The sequence below is a fragment of the Ascaphus truei genome, chromosome 2 (genome assembly GCF_040206685.1).
Source record: "Ascaphus truei isolate aAscTru1 chromosome 2, aAscTru1.hap1, whole genome shotgun sequence".
NCBI lineage: Eukaryota > Metazoa > Chordata > Amphibia > Anura > Ascaphidae > Ascaphus > Ascaphus truei.
Window position 1 is genome coordinate 324,599,786 of NC_134484.1, and position 21,747 is coordinate 324,621,532.

Here is a 21,747-nt window from a genome sequence, read left to right on the forward strand (position 1 = left end):
GGGTAAGGGTTAGGCTGACATATTAGGGTTAGGCTAAACAAGTATTTTATTTATTCTGCTGGCAGTTAAATAAGGCTGAACAAGTGCTTAATTTACCCGGCCCACCATGTAAAGAGCCTTAACCAAAACAAAAATTCATAGCAATCAGAGATTTGTCCAAATGTATTATTATTTTTAATATAGATGTTAGCTGACTGTTGTCATTATAATAATAAAAAATCTTGATAATGCAAATCCTGTTTATGAAGTGGAGTGTATTAAAAGGTTAAGTTAGTGCAGAGAACTGGTTGATGCTAAAAATTGCAGTTTTAATTTAAATAGAAAATTCCAACGAATGGTGGAAAAATCTAATAAAATATTAAGTGTAATTGGGAGAGAAAAATAAAATAAAAAGGACAACATAAAAAAAAATATTAAACAAGAGAAAGAAAACTGGGGGAATTGTAAAAAAAAATGTGACTGAGTACAAACGAAAGTGGAACATCTCTTGGTAAAACAAACAAATAAAAGTTAGGAGAGGTAGAAACGACTGAAGGGCTTTGGAAGTGATATGTCATGTTTGTTCAACGTTGTACAACTTCCCTGTGTGCTGTGATTGCCACCCTCCTGCAATCCCCTCCTTCCTCTCCCTGCCTTATCCCCCCTCCACCCCCCCAGCTGCGGTGGGAGTGCCCGCTCAGCGGCTCAGCGCTGAGTGGGAGCTGGAATGCCCGGGAGGAGAGGGGGGTGGCGCCACACGTGTGTGTCTCCCCCTGCACACAACCCCAGCTCTGAGCTGGTTCATCAGCGCACACAGCTCCATTCACTGACACGCACTACAGAGCCAGCCACAAGGGAGGCTGCTCCCAGCCTGGGACACTCACACACCCCTCCTCCTCCTCCTTCTTCTTCCCCACCTCCTACTCCCTTCTTCCCTTCTTCCCTATCCATTCCAACTTCATGCCACTCCCTCCTGGAACCCCTTTGCAAGATTTTTTTTTTTTGGGGGGGTGGTGGAGAAAAGGAAATGAAAAAGACATACTTTTAATATCTTGTGCACTATTATGTTGGTGCCATAAGGAAGAAACGACATGAGTTTTTCTTCAATGCCTCTGCCCCAGCTTTTGCCCTGATCTACAGTTCTTATAAGTGCCGGCACTTCTGCAGTAGTGTTTCCCCTGTTGTTGCCCAGGTTAGGGGAGTGAGGTGTTCAAACTGTTGGCAGTGAGTGCAGTTTGCATCTGAGCCTCCCCCCAGAGCTGAATTAGCCTGAGAACAACTGGCCCTGCGAGTCTGAGAGTGAGAAGCAACATCTGTAAAACTTGGATTTAGAAAGAAAAAGGAGGAGGAGGGGAAAAAAAGGGAAAAGAGGACGAGAAGGAAAAGAGAGAAAAAAAATGACTGTGAGCAAGTGAGAGAAAGTAGGAGTTCATCAGCCAGAAAACTTTTAAACAAAACACGTGAGTATCCGATTATCCTTCTTCTGCATGTGTTACCCTGCCATGATTTTGCATGAGTTGCTTTGTGGGGGTTGGAGATGGAGAGGGGATTTGTTTGGGGTGGAATATTGAGAAAAAAATATATATATAGAAATCAGAAATGTCAGTCTGGTGCTGCTAGTGCTGCTAGTGCTGCTAGGAGTGAGTCACACGGATCAGATTACAGGATCTGTGAAAGTGATGCAGGAGTCTGCAAAGAAAGAAGAAGCTAGCAGTGAGTGTGCAGCAGGAGGGAGAGCAGCCAGGGGCACCTTCTTCTGCAGCCCATGCCAGGGATACCTGCCTCGCTCAGGTCGGAGGAGGGGGGGGGGGGGGCTGATTTCTACTTGGGGGGGGGGGGGGACTTGGCAGGAAGGTATGTGTTTTTGTTGTTGCATGTGTGTCTTTGTTTTAGGGAACCACGCGAACCGGGAGTAGGGAGGAAAAGGGTGAGGAGGGAGAGGGGGGGAAAGATCAGTGATTGTTGTAGAAAGGGAGAGGGAAAGTTTAATGATCGTGTCAAGTCACACGAGGAGCTTGATGGGAACTTCTACTCATTTGTTATGTGTTTGTGAGTGTAATCATGTTCCCTCAATAGGGTGACAAATAGGCACGCATTCATACACATCCCTCTCATATATATACACTCATACACACAATATGTAAAGGTAGCACTCACCTAACCACAAAAAGGACCCATCTGGGTGCATTAGTATGAGCAATTCACAATCATAGAATAAACTAAGCATTAACAGGTACTTCCAAATAAATAAAGTGATTTATTTAGTCCATCTGGAATAAATCACTGTATTTCTTTAAATACTTTGAATATGTCATTCAATGTATTTGCGTAATATATATATATATATATATATATATATATATACACACACACACACACACACACACACACACACACACACACACACACACACACATACATACTTAGGTGAGTTGCCTGGGTGCTCTGAAAAAATATTTCATACCTAGGGGTGAAGAAATCAGGCACTCACATGTAGTAAGGTTTTATTAAATTATCAACGTTTCGATTCTACCTTGAACCTTTCTCGAGAAGACCGTGTATGTATATTTTATCTATACCCATATATATGGTTATGGTGGGATATTCTGCATTATCACCGCCATTGAACCTTATGGAAAATCTGTGATATTCTGTGTAACGCTATATTCTGAGCGAAAAGCGGTTGCAATAACCGCTGCTTCATCTGTGTATATATTTCTATATATGTAGTCTTTATCGTTATTTTGTTGCAAGTCTGATTTTACCTTATCTCCCATGTCAGTCCATTAGTTATTTTGTACAGCGCGAAAATACAATATTGAAGGGTGATCCGAAATGGTTACCTCCTTCCCTCCTCCTCCCCAAACACTGTAAAACTCAGTAGGTACATGTCCAACTTTACTCAAACTCCCTGGCTACTTACTGTAAGTTGAGCTTCATGCCTCATCTTGGCTGGAGCTTTGTATCCTCACCACAGACCTCTCACATCTGGATGGGGAGGAAGGGAATCCTTGTGCATGCCACACTGGTCCTAGCTGTGGTTTGTCCCCAGCAGCCTCCAGTCTCAGCATTTCCCAGTATATCAGTGGGGATATGCTGGATCAGTATCAGTAAAATATCCCGTCGCCTCTTGTTGTTGGTGTATATCCAAAAATGAACAATAAAAAAAGAGAAGCTAGGACATTTGATAACAAAGTGATTTGTCGCAGTACTTCAGAGACAAGTTTGCATTCTTTACATTTAGTTGCAGCCGTAACTAAATAAAAGCAATGTGTCCAATAAAGCAGCAATTCTACATCCCCCCCCTTTTTTCCTTCTTATTTGTATATGTAAAGCATGTGACAATTCTACATTCTTACCTAAGCTGGCAATCATTTGCTGCTCCTGTTATAAATCTGTCAAAATGCTGATTGTGTGCATAACATAATGGCTGCTTCAGTCAGTGTAACTCAGCAACAACAATGTATCCTTATATTACTACGGTAACATTATTTATTGTTACAGTTTGCAGCACAAACTGCTGGGAATATTGGGAACAAATTATCCCAAACAGGAAAGTGTTGCAAAGATCTTGCACTGCTTGAGAGGGGGCTAAAGCCTGCCATAGACACCAAAGGATGCTTTAAAACTCATTACAAATGACATTAAGAGTTGAATAATAATAATAATAAAACATAGGATTTCACATGTTTTGCTGCTTTAAAGTAAAACAGTCAGTGTAAAATTGTAATGTGGATGGATGCGTAGCAGTCACAGGTCACAAAAGAGTCCAACCTATGCATTATTGCAAAATACAAGTTAACACTTGGAAGTGTTGTTATTTGAGGTTTGCATTTTGTTCAGATTGCAAGTAAACTTGAATTCATTTAGGACATTCAAGTTTTTTGGGGGACTGTAGTGTCAGATTGTTCATAACCTGTTAAAATGACAAGCCCTGGGGTCCCTTCATTCAAACATATCCAAACCATCTGTTCAGTGGATGCAGGGCCAGGGACTTTCTAAAGGGGCAGACAAGGACTTTAGTCTAGATGAATCACTCCAGACTATTACTTGCTCCAACTGGAGAGGAACAGGGAAGAGAAAGAGGTAAAGTAAATATAACAAACACTGCAAACCAGACGGGATCAACTGATCTACACCTTTTAAACAAATAACTTGGAGAGACAGAAAGCCAGCAAAGTGGATACTGGGCTTTTTCTTAGCATGCTTATTCTGTTTACCCACATGTTCTTTTCAAGCTGGAGTGCAGAACAAATAAAATTCAGTGTTCGGCTCCACCACAACTTTACACAACACCAAGTAAAAAAAGTTTAGCATCCTTTGTAAAAGAAGGACCATGCACACATTGGTTGGGACAGAGTTGGTGAGCCAGGGAGACAACTGCACATGTGTGGTGACTGCTTTTACTAGAGCATGAAATCGTGATCCTTTATCTTATCTCGCTGGCTTTCATGTAACAAATGGGAATATACCTATAATAATGCAAAATGTTTTTTCCCTGCGGGTTTTGCATCTGCTTAACGTTTTTAAGCTGCGAGGTCTCTTTGAAACGATGACTGTGTGGGGTTCTAAGTAAAGAAAGTCATTAGGTGTTGATTGGGCATGAATTGGTCATAGAAGCGCAACTAAGAACCATGCTATTGCTAACTGCAATTAAGAGCAAACATTACTATTGAACGCTATGTAATATCTGATGCAGTGTAACTAAAACTCTTATGTTGTATTGTGGCCACCATCTCAGTCAGCAGCCTAGTGTAGGTAACATTTGTAGGCGCCCAGAAATATACACACTCACTCTTAAAAAAGTTCGGAGGAACTCTGCATTATTCTCAAGCCCTTAACAGGCCTTTCAATTCCTAGCAGCAGTGCATTTCAGAAGGAAAAAAAGTTTAGTCTTGGAACATGGGGGTGGGGGGGTTACCTTTTTCAGTGCATTGTATAGTGTGGTGCTGATGGGGTTAATGGAAATTAGCAAACACATTTAAAGAGGGCGCCAGGCTTCTATTTTCTTTCTTCTGCTTTTTTTTTTTTTTTGCATGGCCAGTCTTTGTAATTGGAAACATGGAATTCATTCATCTTCCAGGATTCATGGTTTTGTTTGCTTATTTGGCGATTAATAATTGGAATGTAAAGGATTTGCTCAGAAGTATTCATTTCCAAGCTTTTATGTAATTGCTTTATAATTTGGAGAGCACTGATTGATTTCATAATTATTTCATTGAGGTGCTTTATTAAAAATTAACAGAGGCCTTACAGTTGCTAAATTAGCATTGTCAAGATTATTTTTTGATGGAGGGAAAACGCGGACTAAAAAAACCCTGAAGCATTTATGTTTCGAAAACCTACTAAATTACGTAAGAGAGCTTGACATCAGAGTCTCAAGTTATATGACAAATTCCCACATACTAAAATGTTACTCTGCATTAGTACCTCTTGTTTTTGTCGTTATAGTTTTATTAACTGTTAATGCTCTTTAAAATAATTAAAACAAAACAATAATTTTAATTTTTGTTGTAATATACTGTTCTGTTTAAATGCTATAAAGTTTGATGCATCTATATCTTACACAATTCTTTTTGGAATAATACAATACATAGTTACATATACATTTAGTGCACAGTTAAATTTAGTGTATACAGTTACATTTAGTGCATTGACCATTTCCATGTAAGTTAAAACAAAAACAAAGAAAATAAATATATATATATATTAGTAGTATAAAGTATAAACTAGTAGTATAGTATAGTAGTATAAAGTGAAAACTATATATATATATATATATATATATATATATATATATATATATATATATATAAAGTTTTCACTTTATACTACTTTAGACTTAATTGTCAATTTCAACAACAATGACACTTGTCATATACCTTATATGTAAGGTAAGTGTATCTTGGTTTGGATATACATGTTGGTTGGTAAGAGATGGAATGTATTAATTTAACTACTCTGTTTTCTCGTTTTTTGTTCAGTTCATCAGTGTGTGTCATACTCACACATTTTAAGTGAATTTAGCTCAAGTGGAAAAATGCATTTAGTTCATGTCACCAAATGCACAAAGCATTCCCAGTTGAAACCCATACACCCCACAAGCTTTGTTTAGGAAACTGTTCCTACAATACTATTTCACTCTTCATCTGGTCATTTCCATTTCTTAAGTTAATACCACAGAGCAGGATATTGGAGTTCTGCTAAGCGGTCATTTCAAATATAAGAGCTAGAGGAGAGGATGCATTCACGTATACTCTGGAAAGATCAAATAATGAGCTGTCCTCCACTTTAAAGTAAAAATCGAACCATTAGATGCGTAAAATGAAACAAAATGTATTTAATACGTTTTGCTGGTCTTACTTTCTTTTAGCTGGGTAGAGGCAGGTAGCGTGCAAGTGAGCATGAAGCTGAACGGATGGTGAATTAGTGTGAAAAACAAATAACTCAGGACAACCTTCATAGGGGAATGTTAAGACTCTCAGACTGTTGTAGATTATCCTCAAAGTTATTGCGTTCCCCCCCCCCCCCCTCTCAATGCAAGTGTTGTAAATCCCTACCCAAGGCATACTTTTTGCAGGAGGCTTTGGTTTTGTCGAAGCTGACGTTGTTTAGTGTGCACAGTTTGTTTTTGTAAGATCTAAGGCATGTCGTGTCACCTCGCGTCATCTTTTGTGGCGTATGATGTGTTGCAGGCTTTCTGCGGCACAGGAGGGGTTAATCGGGTCTACGCTACACGCTGACAATCTTCACGTGGCACTGCAGGCCTGTGCAACCGCAGGACGGTCTAACCATGGCTTAAAACTGACAACGCTTGTGCAGTGTGTGGCAAACTTGAGCACTATAGAAGGGTTTATTCCTCACTTGGCCTGTTGAGTGCTGCCAAGTTTTGGAAGTTCCTCCAGCACTAAATGGGTTAATAAAGGAGGGAGAGGGAGCTGGGGGGGGGGCGTGGGAGCTTTTAGAAGCAGCAGATGTATAAAATGACTTTCCCCGCTGAGGACATCACCAAAGGGGTTAATGTTTCCTCATTCTGCATTCAGGGTCTGGGGGTTACCGGAAAGAAAAAAAAAAATCAAACAACACACAACAACAGAAACCTGGGCCTTTTGTGCACGAGAATTTGCTTGCTGTGCTTTAAATCAAATACAATGAGTGAGGGGGGCGGTGGAAAATGACACCAACAAGGGCGCCCAGCATAAACTTTCCCAATATTTCCAACAGCCTGACCGTCTTCCTCTTTACTTTATTACAGGTATTCGATAGGTCTGTGAGATAAAACCGTAGCCTAGCAAGGACTTTCAATGAAATGTTCCACTTTGATGATTTTTTTTTTCTTCTTCTTTTTCTCCTGCTTCTAACTTTGATATATTGACAGCAAAAAAAGGAGCTGGCAAAGCTTTTATGCAGCTCGAGCTGGGGCGATGCTAAGCAGCAGTCAAATGTCTCCATGCATTTGCGTTTAAGTGCAGAAGAAATAACATGGCCAGAGGTTCTTATCAGCTCCCTAATCCCAGATCCCAGAAAACCTTGAGGGCATGCCTCAGATCTCGCTGAAATCATTGTAGACTCGCACAGTTTGCAGATTAAATATGCTATGTGTTCCTGGCTCCCAACAACAGTTTTATGAGCTCACTAAGCTTCCTGTTTTAAGATCCCTTTTCTGAAGATTTTAGGAGCCGCTACAGGCAACGCTGCCTGGTATAAGTGGCCCCTGTTAATTTAGAGACACTTTAGATATTTCCCTTCAGACGGGAAGATTGGCCCCGAAATAACAGTTTTCAAATTGGAAGCCTTACTATGCTCGGAGAGAGGGGGGAGGGGGGGAAGAAAAAAAGCTTTTGATGCTATTTGATGCCACTGATTAATGGCCGGGCAAGTTTCTGAAGGAATGTTCCGGATACGTTGGCTTTTTCCCCCCACAGCTGATTATTTCTAAATCAGTTTGAAAACCAAAGTAAATATGTGCACACAGCAAATGGATTGCACATCCAAATAATGCAGCCGGTGTGCTAAAGTATTCAAATGTGTTGTTATATCGAAATGGATGTGGGTGCTGCATGTTTCCTGCCCTCTTGTCGGACTTTGTTCCACTTGTTGAATTATTATTGTATTATTATTATAATTCCCTGCACGGTGTTGTCTTTTTGTAAAGCGCAGTGTTCACAGTGAGCGCTATATAAATAAAGATATACATACATACACGTCAGGATCAACCCGAATATCTGGAAGATAACATTTGTGCTAATACTGTTTCCAGCAGCTACAAACTGCGAAGTCGGGTGTTTGCAATCCCATTGTTTGTATGTCAATCATCAGTACACTTCTAGGCATACATTATTTTGTTGTGCAGCACAGTTAGTGTATGCATCTGCATAGCAAAACACGAAATCCCTCATCCCGACAATCTTGCAATGTTTTTGGTCAATGAGGGACATGATGATAAAAGGGAGCGATTTGTGGAGTCATTAGTCAAAATCTCCCAGTTGCCAAACCAGGGCAAAAGAGGTGGAAAGATCTACTGCACCAGCCTTACCACTGATTTTAATGGGAATGTTTTTGCTACATAACTCAGGGGCAGTTTTGGCGCCGGGGGCTTTGATAAACGATCCCCTATGTCTCTCTACTATAAAAGTGTCTGAAAACTGTGAGACAAAAAGTGTCCCAGAGTTATCAAATAAGTTATCGTGTTTATTTTTGTCTTTAATTGAAGAATTTAGTGGCGGCTTCATTTTTAGAGCCAGTATTACGCCAGTTGTACAGCTCGGAGATGTTGCTAAATAACCTTGTTATTCATCAGACAAGCTGCTTTTTGACCTATAGAGTATGGATTTCATTCCTATATACTGTGTGCATTTATGTCTTTAGATCTTACCCCTCAATGAACTTACTGGGTTTGTTTTAATGCTGTACATTGCAAAGCACCACGTACACTCTAAATAGAAAATGATAATAATAAAACTTGACATGCCAGCCTTTCCTCATATAAATGTAACGTGGTTCCATTAATAAGATCTGGGGGGAAAAAAAGTAATATTCCATTGCTAAACAATAACATGTGTCAGCTCATTACCCGAGCGACCCAAGCCAATATTGTGCTCAAAGGTTATTTAATGAATGACAATGTGAAAGTCCATTTGTCAAGGAACTACAAGGTTCCTGTTAGTTTTCAGCTCCTAAATTCATTGTCTGCATGGCCTAGTCATTAGTCATCATTGTATTAGCACTGCCCCCGGGCAATCCTGCCTGGCATTTCTTCACACCGGTGTGGCTTTGAGAGTTGTAGTGTAGGAGTTAATAGATTTTTTTTGTTTTAGTATTAAAATGTAATGTTAAGAATCAGGAGGAGAAACATTCAACTGGAAGTAACGCAAAATGCTTTGTTGCGTTCCAGAAAACAGTGGAAGGGGTACGCGGCTTTCACTGTCATGAGAATGAGAAAGGATTGATGAGTTCCTGAAAATGTTTAGGTTAGAAGAATATATAGCAAGGTACTATTGCATCCATCCATGCTGGGTTCTTCGGTGGCTGTACTGGGCCTTTTATTTTTAAATGAAAGCCTACAAGGGAAGTAGGTATCGTACAGAACATATGGTTGTGAGACATTTGGCAGTTTCATCCACCAATGTTTATGAATGACGTTCCTTGGAGAGAAAAAAAGACAGCTGTAGGATTCTCTACATGGGACGTGTGAACTACATTTTATCAATGCACTGTAGCCCACTTTATTCCCCTGAAATCCAAATTAGGCAAATATATTTACTAAGGGATAAATAAACACTGTCATAGGAAAAATTATGCTGTAATCAAAATTAGAGTTTATTTTCATGGCTATATCACTGCAACTCAACATTTACCTTCTGTTCCACCATTATGTATGAGAAAATAATTTATTAAGTGTCTTGTACAACAAGGTGAGAAGTTATATAAAGTTACATAGCTACATAGTAGATGAGGTTGAAAAAATACATATGTCCATCGAGTTCAACCTATGTACTTCATTCACTTCAGTATGTATGTGATTTGTTTTTTTCTGTAGAGACTAAATGAGGGAAATAACTTGTCTCGAATGATAAATCAAATTCATTGATAATGCAGCAATAATTTCAGCAGACTGGAGTTCAGTGAAACATTAATTCACTGTATATGGTCTATTCAGACCTGCCAACTCTAAATAATTTTCAGTGAGTCTTAGGCATGGTCCCCATTAACTGCGCTGCAGGGACAAGAGCCACCTCTCAACGGGGCCGGGCCCACTGCAAGGGTTGGCCGCCGCGCTGTCAGTTTTTTCAGCAGACTGAGAAATTGTGCTCAGTACTAGTGACGGAGCGATAAGCCACACACCCCGGCGGTTCAGCCAATGAGGGCCACGCCCCCCCGGCGGTTCAGCCAATGAGGGCGAAGCTGGGGGATGTCATGGCCGCGCCCCCCGTCACTGCAGACTGGGGAATTGGCAGGCACGCGTGCAGCGCAGACAGCGGGGCCGTAGCCTTACTAATTTGGAGTCAGTCTCACTGAATTTTTTTTAGTATAAGCCCAGTCAGACGTCAGTGGAGTCTCACTAATAGAAAATCAGTACCTTTCTGATAAAATGCACTTTTTCACCCAGATCCCCCAAATCTCACAGCTTTTTGTCCATGCGTATGGAAATGTAATATTATTCCACTTTCTAAGGCAGATTCATCAGGCGCCATGACCGGGTAGCACACCGGATCCGGCTGTGTTAATTCAAGTCAATGGGAGTTAACGCTGGATTGGACGCCCTAACCTGTAACAACACTTTATGACCCAGATACACAAAAGGGGCACTAAGCTTGAGCACATCCTAACTGCCATTGATATGAGTGGGAGTAAATGAGTGCTAAAGCTTGACCCCCCTTTTTTGGGATCTTGGTCTATGAATCTTCCCCCGCGCCTTTTTCTGCAGGAGAGGTCAGCAACGCATCAGACCAAAGCAATCTCTGCAGGCTTCCAGCTTTACAAAACACATACATTTGATAATCAAAAAGGGCAGCAAGGGTGGACACAATCGGAAAATCAACAGGGCAGATCTGGCAAGGGTCTATGTATTGAGACAACAAAGATTGAGCTCTAGGTGCCTATAAAGGTTGAGAAATATGTAGCATCATCATAGAAATCCCTCCTACTTACATTTAAGAAAAGTTGCTGTAAGACAGATTCAATGCTTTATTTTTATTGAATGCCTTTCTCACACCCACTGTGTGCTTCATTCCAAGCAGGCTTACTCACTGGCGGATCTGTACGCCAAACTGTACGACTTCATAAAGACAAGTCCTTGGATACAAAAGTGTTTTGAGTGTTTTTGTACACGGAGAGATTACATCTGTTAAATCAACTGGGCGCAGTGCAACAAGAATAGGGGAACACGAGTGTCCAAAAAACTAGATGCTTGTGCTAATTTAAATTCTGCCGTTGAATGTAGAAGTAAACAGCAAAGGTTAATTGGGGCAAAAACTGCAGTAATAAAAGCCAAGAGAGATCCAGGGCTACCGGAAGTAATTGGCTTCGTTAAGCACCTTGAGCTCCAGAGATCACTGTCACTAATGGGGATTAAAGTCACAAGTTTTTTTAAGTCCTATGATGAATCCTGAACATCATGCATGTTTTCTAGGGGCAGATCGCGTTCACTGCCCCATTGGTGCAGCGATCGGAATGGAAGTGGAGCCCCCTAATGGGCACAGAAATGCTACCCCAAGTGAGCACTGCCACCACATTTGCGGCACTCAAAGCGTTAAACAAGTAATTAACCTACTGCGTTTGGGGTATGGGAGATTTGCCTGCGTCTTTGCTTTTTCAGTAGAAGGTGCAGCACAAAGGAGCTAAATGCTAATGTGGCGTTTCCTGTTTATATGTATATACAGCAATGGCCGTGTAAGTAGCACTGTACAGGGACTGACAATACAGGCAGGGTGACCCTCTGTCCCAGGGACACTAGGATCTGATTTTGTAAATCGGAGAGAGGGAATTATCTTCTGAAGAGGCACCCCCACCTTGGACAAAAGTGAACGCTTAAATGCAACATGTATAATTATTTGTTAATGGTTTTTTTCAACTTTTAAGATTTTCACGGTAAACAAATCCTTTTGCTAGCAGTTTTACAAGTAAATTACAGTTACATAGTAGACTCGGTTGTAAAAAAGACATACAATATGTTCAAGTTCAACCTATGTTAAATTTAGACGACAGATACTTTATCCTATATTTGTATTTGAAGTATTTTGATACAGAGGAAGGCATACACAAAACCCCAGTGAAACATTATCCATTGATGCCTCATAAATTCTTTTTTTTTCTTTCTTTGTTTGCAAAGTAATTATTATGTCATCCTTAGTACAACAGATAATTGTAAGTAGCTGATATGCTTTAATTGAGCAAAGCAAGACATTCATTTTTCAAAAGATGCAAATACCGGAAGTAAGGCGTGTAATGTAGTGCGTGTGCGTGCGCTACCGTGCACGCGTCAATTAGAATTGGCTGTGTCCAGGCCTGGCGTTCTATACTTCAGCCGCATGCGCGCACGGTAGTGAGCGGTGGCGCTGCCAAGCCAATCACCGCCACCGCTTACAATTAATAAACAAAACGCGCGCCCCGTGCATGCGCAACGCCGGGCGCACACGTGCTCTAGCGCCTACTATATATATATATATATATATATATATATATATATATATAACAAGCATAAGACAGTTACTTTAAGGATAATTGAATCTATAGTACCCAAGATAGCCAATTAATTACACTACGTTTAAAAAAATTTTTTATACCCACATGGTGTGACTACAACTTTAATTGGGAGAGGAATCAATAGAATAAAACTAGAGTCACCGAGATTAACATATTTCATTTACTATTATATACAGTAATTTTAGTGTAAATATCAGACATAATTGGGGCTATGTGTCAAGTCTCAGAGACTTGCACATAGCTAGCTATTAGGTACTTGGATTGGACAGAATGTACCTGCTATATTATGTTCATTTTGGCTACCATATACATGCCAACCCTCCCGATTTGAGCGGGGGTCTTCCAATTTGCAATTCAGCCCCGCTCAAATCAGGAGGGATGTCCTCCCGACAACAGAAGGCCCTCCTTTTCTGTTCCATGCAGGCTGGTCAGAGCTGCCTGCAGGGACAGGCGGAGGTGGCAGGGGGAGCCAGAGAGCAGAATCGCAGCACTGATGACTATGCTGCACAGGGTGAGGCACTGTGGTAAGCTAAGGGGTGGAGGTTTTTGAAAGAGGACAATTAGGTGGTTGCAACAGGGTGCAGAGGGGAGATTATAGTGGGAGCAGCGGGCCACAGAGGTGGGAATTTTGGTGCAATGGAGAGAGGGGAGCAGTGAAAAGCAGGTAAGAGATAAAGAGAGGAGCAGTGAGATGCAGGGGAGAGAGGTGAGAGGAGCAGTGAGAGGCAGGGGAGGGAGGTGAGAGGAGCAGTGAGATGCAGGGGAGAGGTGAGAGGAGCAGTGAGATGCATGGGAGAGAAGTGAGAGGAGCAGTGAGATGCAGGGGAGAGGTGAGAGGAGCAGTGAGATGCATGGGAGAGAAGTGAGAGGAGCAGTGAGATGCAGGGGAGAGGTGAGAGGAGCAGTGAGATGCATGGGAGAGAAGTGAGAGGAGCAGAGAGATGCAGGGGAGAGGTGAGAGGAGCAGTGAGCTGCAGGGGAGAGAAGTGAGAGGAGCAGTGAGATGCAGGGGAGAGAGGTGAGAGGAGCAGTGAGATGCAGGGGAGAGGTGAGAGGAGCAGAGAGATGCAGGGGAGAGGTGAGAGGAGCAGTGAGCTGCAGGGGAGAGAGGTGAGAGGAGCAGTGAGATGCAGGGGAGAGAGGTGAGAGGAGCAGTGAGATGCAGGGGAGGGGTGAGAGGAGCAGAGAGATGCAGGGGAGGGAGGTGAGAGGAGCAGTGAGATGCAGGGAAGAGAGGAGCAGTGAGATGCAGGGGAGAAAAGAGATGAGTAGTGCAAAGCAGGGAAGAGGAGAGGAGCAGTGACATACGCCACAGGAATTGCTGTATCTCTGCAGGTAGCAGCTCCGTTGGGACTAACATAATGGCGACTTTAAATCTCCTGCGGCTTGCGGGCCATTAGGAAGCTCTGACGTCATCCCTTGCAGCTTCCTATTGGCCCGTGTGACGAGGGACATTTAAACATTAAGGCAATACGGCACTGCTAAGGAGGTAAGTATCTCGGGAAGCAGAGGGCCCTGGAGCTGCAGTGCGGCTTTAAACAGATGTATTAGAAATGCTTGGGAGGAATTGCGTGATCACACATAACAATGGGATGTGTAACTTTAAATATGTCTTGCTGTATTCTTTCTCCGATTTGTATGTGTCAATCAGGCTACTGGAGCTGAGCTACCTTTAGCCGTTGTCGATGTAAGAAACTTGTACACAATAAAACACATTTTTTTTATATTATTGACACAAAAACGAGGATACCAGAGGTAGTTCATACTCCTTAAAATGTGTACTTCATTGAAGTATCTGCCTGATTACCAAGCTTCAGTGAATGCCTGCCATTACGGTCTTACAATTTCTATTTGGTAGCTATGGCAAAAGGAAGTACGATGACTTTGCCAAGGTCACACAAGGGTTGTGCGTGGTCTTGGTGGTTTTCCATTTGGGTGCATGTCTTGCCGTGTTTCTCCACACCTCACATGCCTCCATGGTTTTATGTGGGCTCTTGTAACCCTGCTTGTGCTTATTCTGCTTGTAATGCAACAGAAAGTGTACTTAATATTATAAAGGATGTTAATTGCTTATTCTTACAGAGATTAATTGATTATTGATTGACCTAGATTGATGGATAGATATGTTTCCGAGACACATTGGAATCAGAAATGTCACAAAGAAAATTGGTCACATTCAACAAGGACGTTTATTGATTACATTATTCATCTCGGTAAATTGAATAACGTGGCACGTGTGTATACAGTTCATTTTTTTCTTTTTAGAAAAGCGTAAATTAACCCCGTTAGCGCCGGCGTGTCCTTCTACCTCAATGGCTACAAACCCTCCAGCATTAGCTTTCACATGACCTCTCTCCTGAGCGCTTCCTGCTTTCACTGGGGGATCCTCTACTCCCCCCGCTATCTGTTTAGTTCCAGAGGAGCACTGACCGCGAACGCCACATAGAAAATGAACAAAGCCTTTATGACGTAAGCTGTTTATAGGACACTAAAGGGGTTACAGGAGCAGTCCCTCCTGTTAGTTTTGGTCTCCCGTTTTACATGTATAGGAAGCAGGGGTTCTCCGGAGCTGAACCGTGTTAATTTTAGCCCTGGGGAGCCCCTAGTTCCCGAGATACTTCGGAAGGTGTCGCCAATAGCATCTCCTCAAGGATAAACAAAATGGAGGTGTAAATCTTCTGCATCACGCTGGCCAATAGGAACCTGTAATGTCATCACCACGGCTTCCTTTTGGTCCAGATTTCAATCTCTAGGATGTACCAGCAGGCACCTTCTCCATTAAGTATCTCTGAGAGCTGAAGGTCCCCCCGTAGGTGAAATTAACGCAGTTGAGCTCCGGAGACTTCCTGTTTCCTATACATTGTTAAGAAAAGTTGTGAGCCCTTGAGGAATTGCTCTCGTAAAGCGGCAATCCGTGCGGGGCTTCATTTTTTTTTTTTACATCGGATTGAAGCAGGAGGTCTCCGGAGCTGAACTCATTAATTTCAGCTCCGGGGACCCCCGGCTTCTGGAGATACTTACCTCCGTAGGTGGTGCTGGTAGCTGATCCAGCTCGCTAGCTCCCGAGTACTGTGGACCAATAGGAAGCCGTGATGTCATCCGGTGTGGCTTCCTATTGGCCCATGCGACGTGGGAGCTCTAAACATGCCCTTCAGAGGTAAGTATCTCTGGAAGCAGGTGGTCCCCCGAGCTGAGATTACTGGGGTTCAGTTCCGTAGATCCCCTGCTTTCATCCTATGTAATAGAATAATAAAAAAAATTAAAAAATGGATAGTTTGGATTGCTCCTTTAAGAGAATGATACAGAGCATCATCAAATGGTTCAACAGTTTGGAATGTAGAGGTATAGTTATCCCAACACAGCCCTGCTCACACAGTGCCTTCTGGAATTATATCACACACACTGGGAAGTCTTGTGGTGGAGGAATATAAATTACACTATCACGTCTATGTGAAATGCACTTGTTTTGATATAAAATATGGCTCATGGACGTGAACCAATTTCTTTTTTTTGTGAGGGAAAAATGGGACAAATTTAATCAGATTTGCGACCTACAGCGACAACTTTGCACATCTCTAGTTGGTGTGTGTGTGTGAGTGATGCATACAGTATGGTCTCTCGTTTGAGAAACAAGCATTACAATGACAAGAATGTAATGGCAGATTGTGTACACACGGAACCACTCTTGGGTGAAGGGTTGAAGGCCTAACCACAGAATCTACTGTGATATTATCACCTTATCTAGTCGTGAAAGCTTCCAGCACCAATATTATCAGCAGAGGAGGTCATAGTGGGAAAACACAGATATAGTACAGTATCACTGATTGTGTTTCTTGCGCACATTGTATTGTTATCATATTACTGTTCCATCCTGCACACCAAAGATCAAATCATTATTTTGAACCCTTAAAGGTTCTTTGACACTCACTGTACGACTGGAGTCTGTGTAGCCTTAAATTATTAATGTGAATGCTGTAAACAGGCCTGATCCTGATTGTGCTATTTTGGGTATTGTATTAGCAATATAGGGGTTAAACTTGGATATCATGGCGAAAAGAGATCCAAAAAATATCACTGGGGTACACCCAAGTGTTTCGAATGTTGACCACACAGCATGTAAATTATGCCCTTCGTTCTGTTCAAACACCAATAATGAAAGCCTGTGTATAAGGAAGGACTGTCCTGTTGGTTAATATGGAAGGACTGTCCTGTTGGTTAATATGGAAGGACTCCTGTTGTTTAATAGGGAAGGACTGTCCTGTTGTTTAATAGGAAAGGACTGTCCTGTTGGTTAATAGGAAAGGACTGTCCTGTTGCTTATTAGTACTGAAAATTTCAGATTAACGGCAAGTAGAATTTTTTTCTCTGAAGATGTATTTGTTTGAAGGACACCCAGATGTAAATAATTAGCGTACAGAGGGAGCACTTTAAAGTTATTTGATGGAAATTTGCTCTGCACATTGCAGACAGGCAACAAGACCTGCGTGGTATGGATTTTTATTTCGCTGTTCCTTATTATAACAAAAATACATTTTAAATAGTGGCATTTATCATATATATGTTCAATCTGGATTTTAACTTTTTTTGTTTCCTACTTGCAAAAGCAGCCTGTGGATTTCCTTGTAATTTCGTGTAACTGCAAACACGTCACATTTCTAAAACTTTTTGACAGCAAAAAAAAAAAAAGAATGATTCTATTTTTGGAAAAAGAGAACTACAAACATCTTTTAAACTTCCTTGAACTACCAGTGTCCATTCGCAAGGTGTACCAAGAGTTGCATTAAAGTGAAGGCACTCCCTTTTGTAACACTTTGCCTCCCATTTGTATTGTATGCCTCTCAACTTAACTCGGTTACAGTGATGTTACGACCCTAAGCCCTCCCCTCGCTGCCCTGAACAGAAGGGGAAGCCCTGCATTCCAGATTGCCCTTGGAGATCATCATCAGGGATGAGTTCCTGACTTCTATGAAATGGCATGAAGTTCTGAGAACTCTAAAAGGGACATGTGCTTATCGACATACCTTATGCTGCTCTCTCACAGTATGTGGTCATCCAAAAGGTTTAAAGGTCCTCAGATGGGCTTAGAAGCCCTATTCTGGAAGACACAATGCCTAAATGCCATTAAATACGCAACATGCTATGTTTACCGAAGGTGCCCATAAGTAACTGAGCAGACTGTCGCTATGATTTTAAAATGACCAAACTCTGGACTGATTTATAAAGTTGTCCATTTTTTTTCTTTACCATAGCATTTCTAGAGAGATTCATATTTGGTTTAACAATAAAAAGGGGCATAATGAGAGCACAAAAATATGTAAAAAAGAGAAAGCCCCCACATTCATTTTGGACAATGTAAACAGTAATGTAACATTAATCTAAAGTCAATTGGTGCTTTCTAAAAAAATATCATAGAAAAAACTAATTTTTGATGAACAAGATGATCCTGGGTGCTGACCTGAAAATAGAGATTAACTACTGTCTACATTCTCACGTGTAGATTATTATGTGGATAGAGGTACTGACGCATGAACAAGAATTAGAGGAAACAAGAGCATAAATAAATCTGTCATGTGTCAGCCGAAAATTATTGCATGCAAATCTTGTAGTGCCGATGAGTGGGAGTCACCAAATTCTGTCAGTCCTGGAATTACTTGTATTTAAAAATAAACTAATAAGTGATAGTGATAATTCTTTCAGCATCTCTTGATGTGTTTTTGCATATACATGCATATTACTTATTTGAGTTATTCGTACTTCACAAAGCCTTCTGTTGCCAATGATCAAAATGGTGCGAGAGTTTTCATGGACAACAATGCACTTTCTGCGACTGGAAGACAACAAAATGGGCCATAAAGTGTCTTCTAGTGCTTGATGGTGTCTTATGGAATAGCACTGCTTAGTAATAACTTTAATAAGAACTTTATTTCATATGGTGCTTTTCTCCCAATGGGGCTCAAAGCACTTCACAATTACAGATACCGTCCCTGCCCCAATGAACTTACAATCTATGTTTTTGGGTGTCTGAGGCACAGGGAGATAAGGTGACCTTGCCCAAGGGGGGATAAGGGGAGATAAGGTGACCTTGCCCTTGCAGACACTGGGACTTGAACCAGGTCCCCACTACTTCAAACGCAGTGTTGTTGTTTTACAGTCAGTGTCTTTATTCACTGACCCCCTCCTTCTCCTTAATAGTATATATGGGCATAGTATGAATTCTTTGTCACAGACCTCGATTGCCAGTGGATATAGACGCATTAACAAATAACAAGGTTACTGGAATGCTGCTTCATTTTGGAAACACACAACTGCGTCCCAAAAAAAAAAAATCTCAGCAGGACAGTTTAATGAACATGTAATTCCAGACATCTTGTTCTTAAAGGTATTTTGAGTAAATAACAGAAACCACCTACGTTAAAGGGAAAAGTGTTGGCTGGAGGCTGGGTACACATTGCAGAGCAATACAGTGCAGACGACTTTCATCAGCGAAGGGATTAGTATAATGGTAAACTGACAAAATAATCACATTTATGATCCTGAAAGAAAGACAGACCTGTAGGCGAGTTGCTGGTATGAGAGGGATTAAGTTTGAGTAAGGGTCTGGAATGAATTGTCCACTAGGTTCATGCCTGGAGGAAAATTAGAAATGGCTTCGCCATGGTTGGATGAGAGAAGACCAAGGATGTTTGCTTTCAGTAAAGAATGTTTATCCTATATGAAAGTTCAGGCTTCAGCCACGCTCTGCAGTAACACGCCTTGACAAGAGCAGTCATTTTAGTGCCTAGATGGATATTAGAAAGCACATTTGAGATTTTTTCTCCATTCAGGCACTTCATTTTGAAACATGAAATTCATGTTTGCACAACAAATTAACATTCAAAATATATGTACTAAGAGGCACAGTGCAATAACTTATTCTCCTTTAAGGAGCAATTAGTGTGATTTTTATTATTATTATTATTATTATTATTATGTAACATAGGTTTGAAGCAAGGGGCTCCAGAGCTGAACCTCATTAATTTCAGCTACAGAGACCCCCTGCTTCCCAAGATACAGACCTCCAAAGGGGGTGCAGGTATGTAGGCAAAGATTAAAAATGTGAATATCTAATGTGTAGCATACAATACTCAGCATGTATTCACATACATTGGTGGACCCTTCCAATTCTAGAGCGCCCAATGTTAAAAGGGCTAGACTTTGTTATGTATGTTTAACAATGTTTATATTTTTCCAAAATAAGAATGGCACTTTTTTACCACATAGTTATATAAAGATTACATGTTGGAAGGACATTAGAGGCTTATGCTCTGCATCTTCCATCACTACAGCACTTATTCCCTCACCTGTTGTCTCTGTAAGTTCCCCATCAAACCTCTTAGATTGTAAGCTCTTCGGGACAGGGATTTCCTTTCCTATTGTCTGATTTTGCTGCACTTATTGTATTATTATAATTCCCTGTACTGTATTCTTTGTGAAGCGCTGAGTACACTTTTGGCGCTATATAAATAAAGACATACAATACAATACTGTATCATTTTAACATTAAAGCTGCAGTTCAGTCTTTTTTTTTTTTAATTCATTTTTTTACTTCAATAGTTTCATGTGGGCAATCTCTAATTACCTAAAGAACTGTATAGCTGCCAGTCAATTCGTTCTCCATGTATTGATCGGCGACATTTGGTGACATCATTAGTGAAGGGATATGTTTTTCTTCTGCTTCTGTCAGTCAGTGGAAGCTCATGAATATTCATGAGCACTCCTGCACTGACATGTGCTAGAGGGAGGGCAGGGCTGACAAAGGGGTGTGCCAGGGATGGTGACAGGACATGAAGGGGCAGTGCCTTAGCAAATGGTTGTTAAAATAGAATACAAAAAAATTGGTCTTTCAAAGTTGTTTTTTTAAAAACAGAAAATGCTAAAAGTATTTTTTCTTACTACAGAACTGATTTATTAAAAAAAAAAAAAAAATGCAGGATATTGACTGAACTGCAGCTTTAAACTGAGGCTGTGGCACATTTGCTATACCCCACGATGCTTGTAATGCAAAATTATACTTGTGATCAGTAGACATTTGTGCCCAGATGTGCGTAGTTTCCTATTTTCAGTTTATTCTGCAAGCATGACTTTTTTGTCTGATGGATGGTACTTGATTTGTTTTGATACATTATAATTAGGGGCACTTCTTTTGTAGTCCATTGCCCTGATCACATATTTTGGATTTATTTATTCTTGATAGGTTACAACGTTCCTGTGCCAAAGAATTTGTTTGTAACCCTCCTTCAACATGGGTTTTATATAGATAGTACTAAGAAATCTCTTCCAGCTAACGCCTTACGGTACTGTATCTTCTTTCTATGAATAGCAGAACTGCCTGGCTCTTTAGGTGGGATTGTGCTGTTAAAATAAACTGCACAGAAAAAAGTTGCTTGACAAACAGCTTTATACGCTCAGCCTGGGCTAAAAGGTCTTCTGCAAAGTATTGCTAATGTACCAGAAAGAAAACAGTTGAATTGAGATAGGCTGGGTGGATCAGAAGTATAGGTTAATATTCTATGAAGTAACATGTTTTAAACTATACCACACTTGAGCGGGGACTACAGACACACAACCGTCTAAACCAGGGGTGGCCAACTCCAGTCCTCAAGGGCCACCAACAGGTCAGGTTTTCTGGATATCCTTGCTTTAGCACATGTGACTCAATCAGTGCTTCAGTCGAAGACGGCACCACCTGTGCTGAAGCAGGGATATCCTGAAAAGCTGACCTTTTTGGAGGTCTTGAGGACTGGAGTTGGCCACCCCTGGTCTAAACCGTCTTCAACTTACAGGAACATAAACACAGGGACATTACAGATGTCTTAATTACCTCTGTTGCCTCTGTTGTATGCCCCTGATGCCCTGTACCCATCCAAATATTAATAGAGGGAAGTCTTTTCTATTGGACATTAATGGTCGCTAAATGACAGAAGGAACAGGCTCCACACGCAATCAAACTGTCAGTCATATCTTCTCGCAGGATAAAGAACGGCACGAGTGAGTGGGGATGGGAGGAAAACGTGTTCCTTATCA

General features: G+C 41.2%; 1 protein-coding gene across 4 annotated transcripts in view; it reads left to right on the forward strand.

Annotated features, from left to right (window-relative positions):
• The first annotated feature begins 716 nt into the window (after positions 1-716).
• GLI3 (GLI family zinc finger 3) overlaps positions 717-21,747 on the forward strand; it is a 233,465-nt gene continuing 212,434 nt past the window's right edge. The window contains exon 1 of one of the 4 annotated variants that reach the window (XM_075586595.1): positions 717-1,439. The gene's annotated coding sequence lies outside the window, so the exon portion shown is untranslated. Of the gene's footprint in view, positions 1,440-1,606; positions 1,771-21,747 lie in introns of those variants that run through there. The other 3 variants (XM_075586592.1, XM_075586594.1, XM_075586593.1) reach the window with 3 other exon arrangements.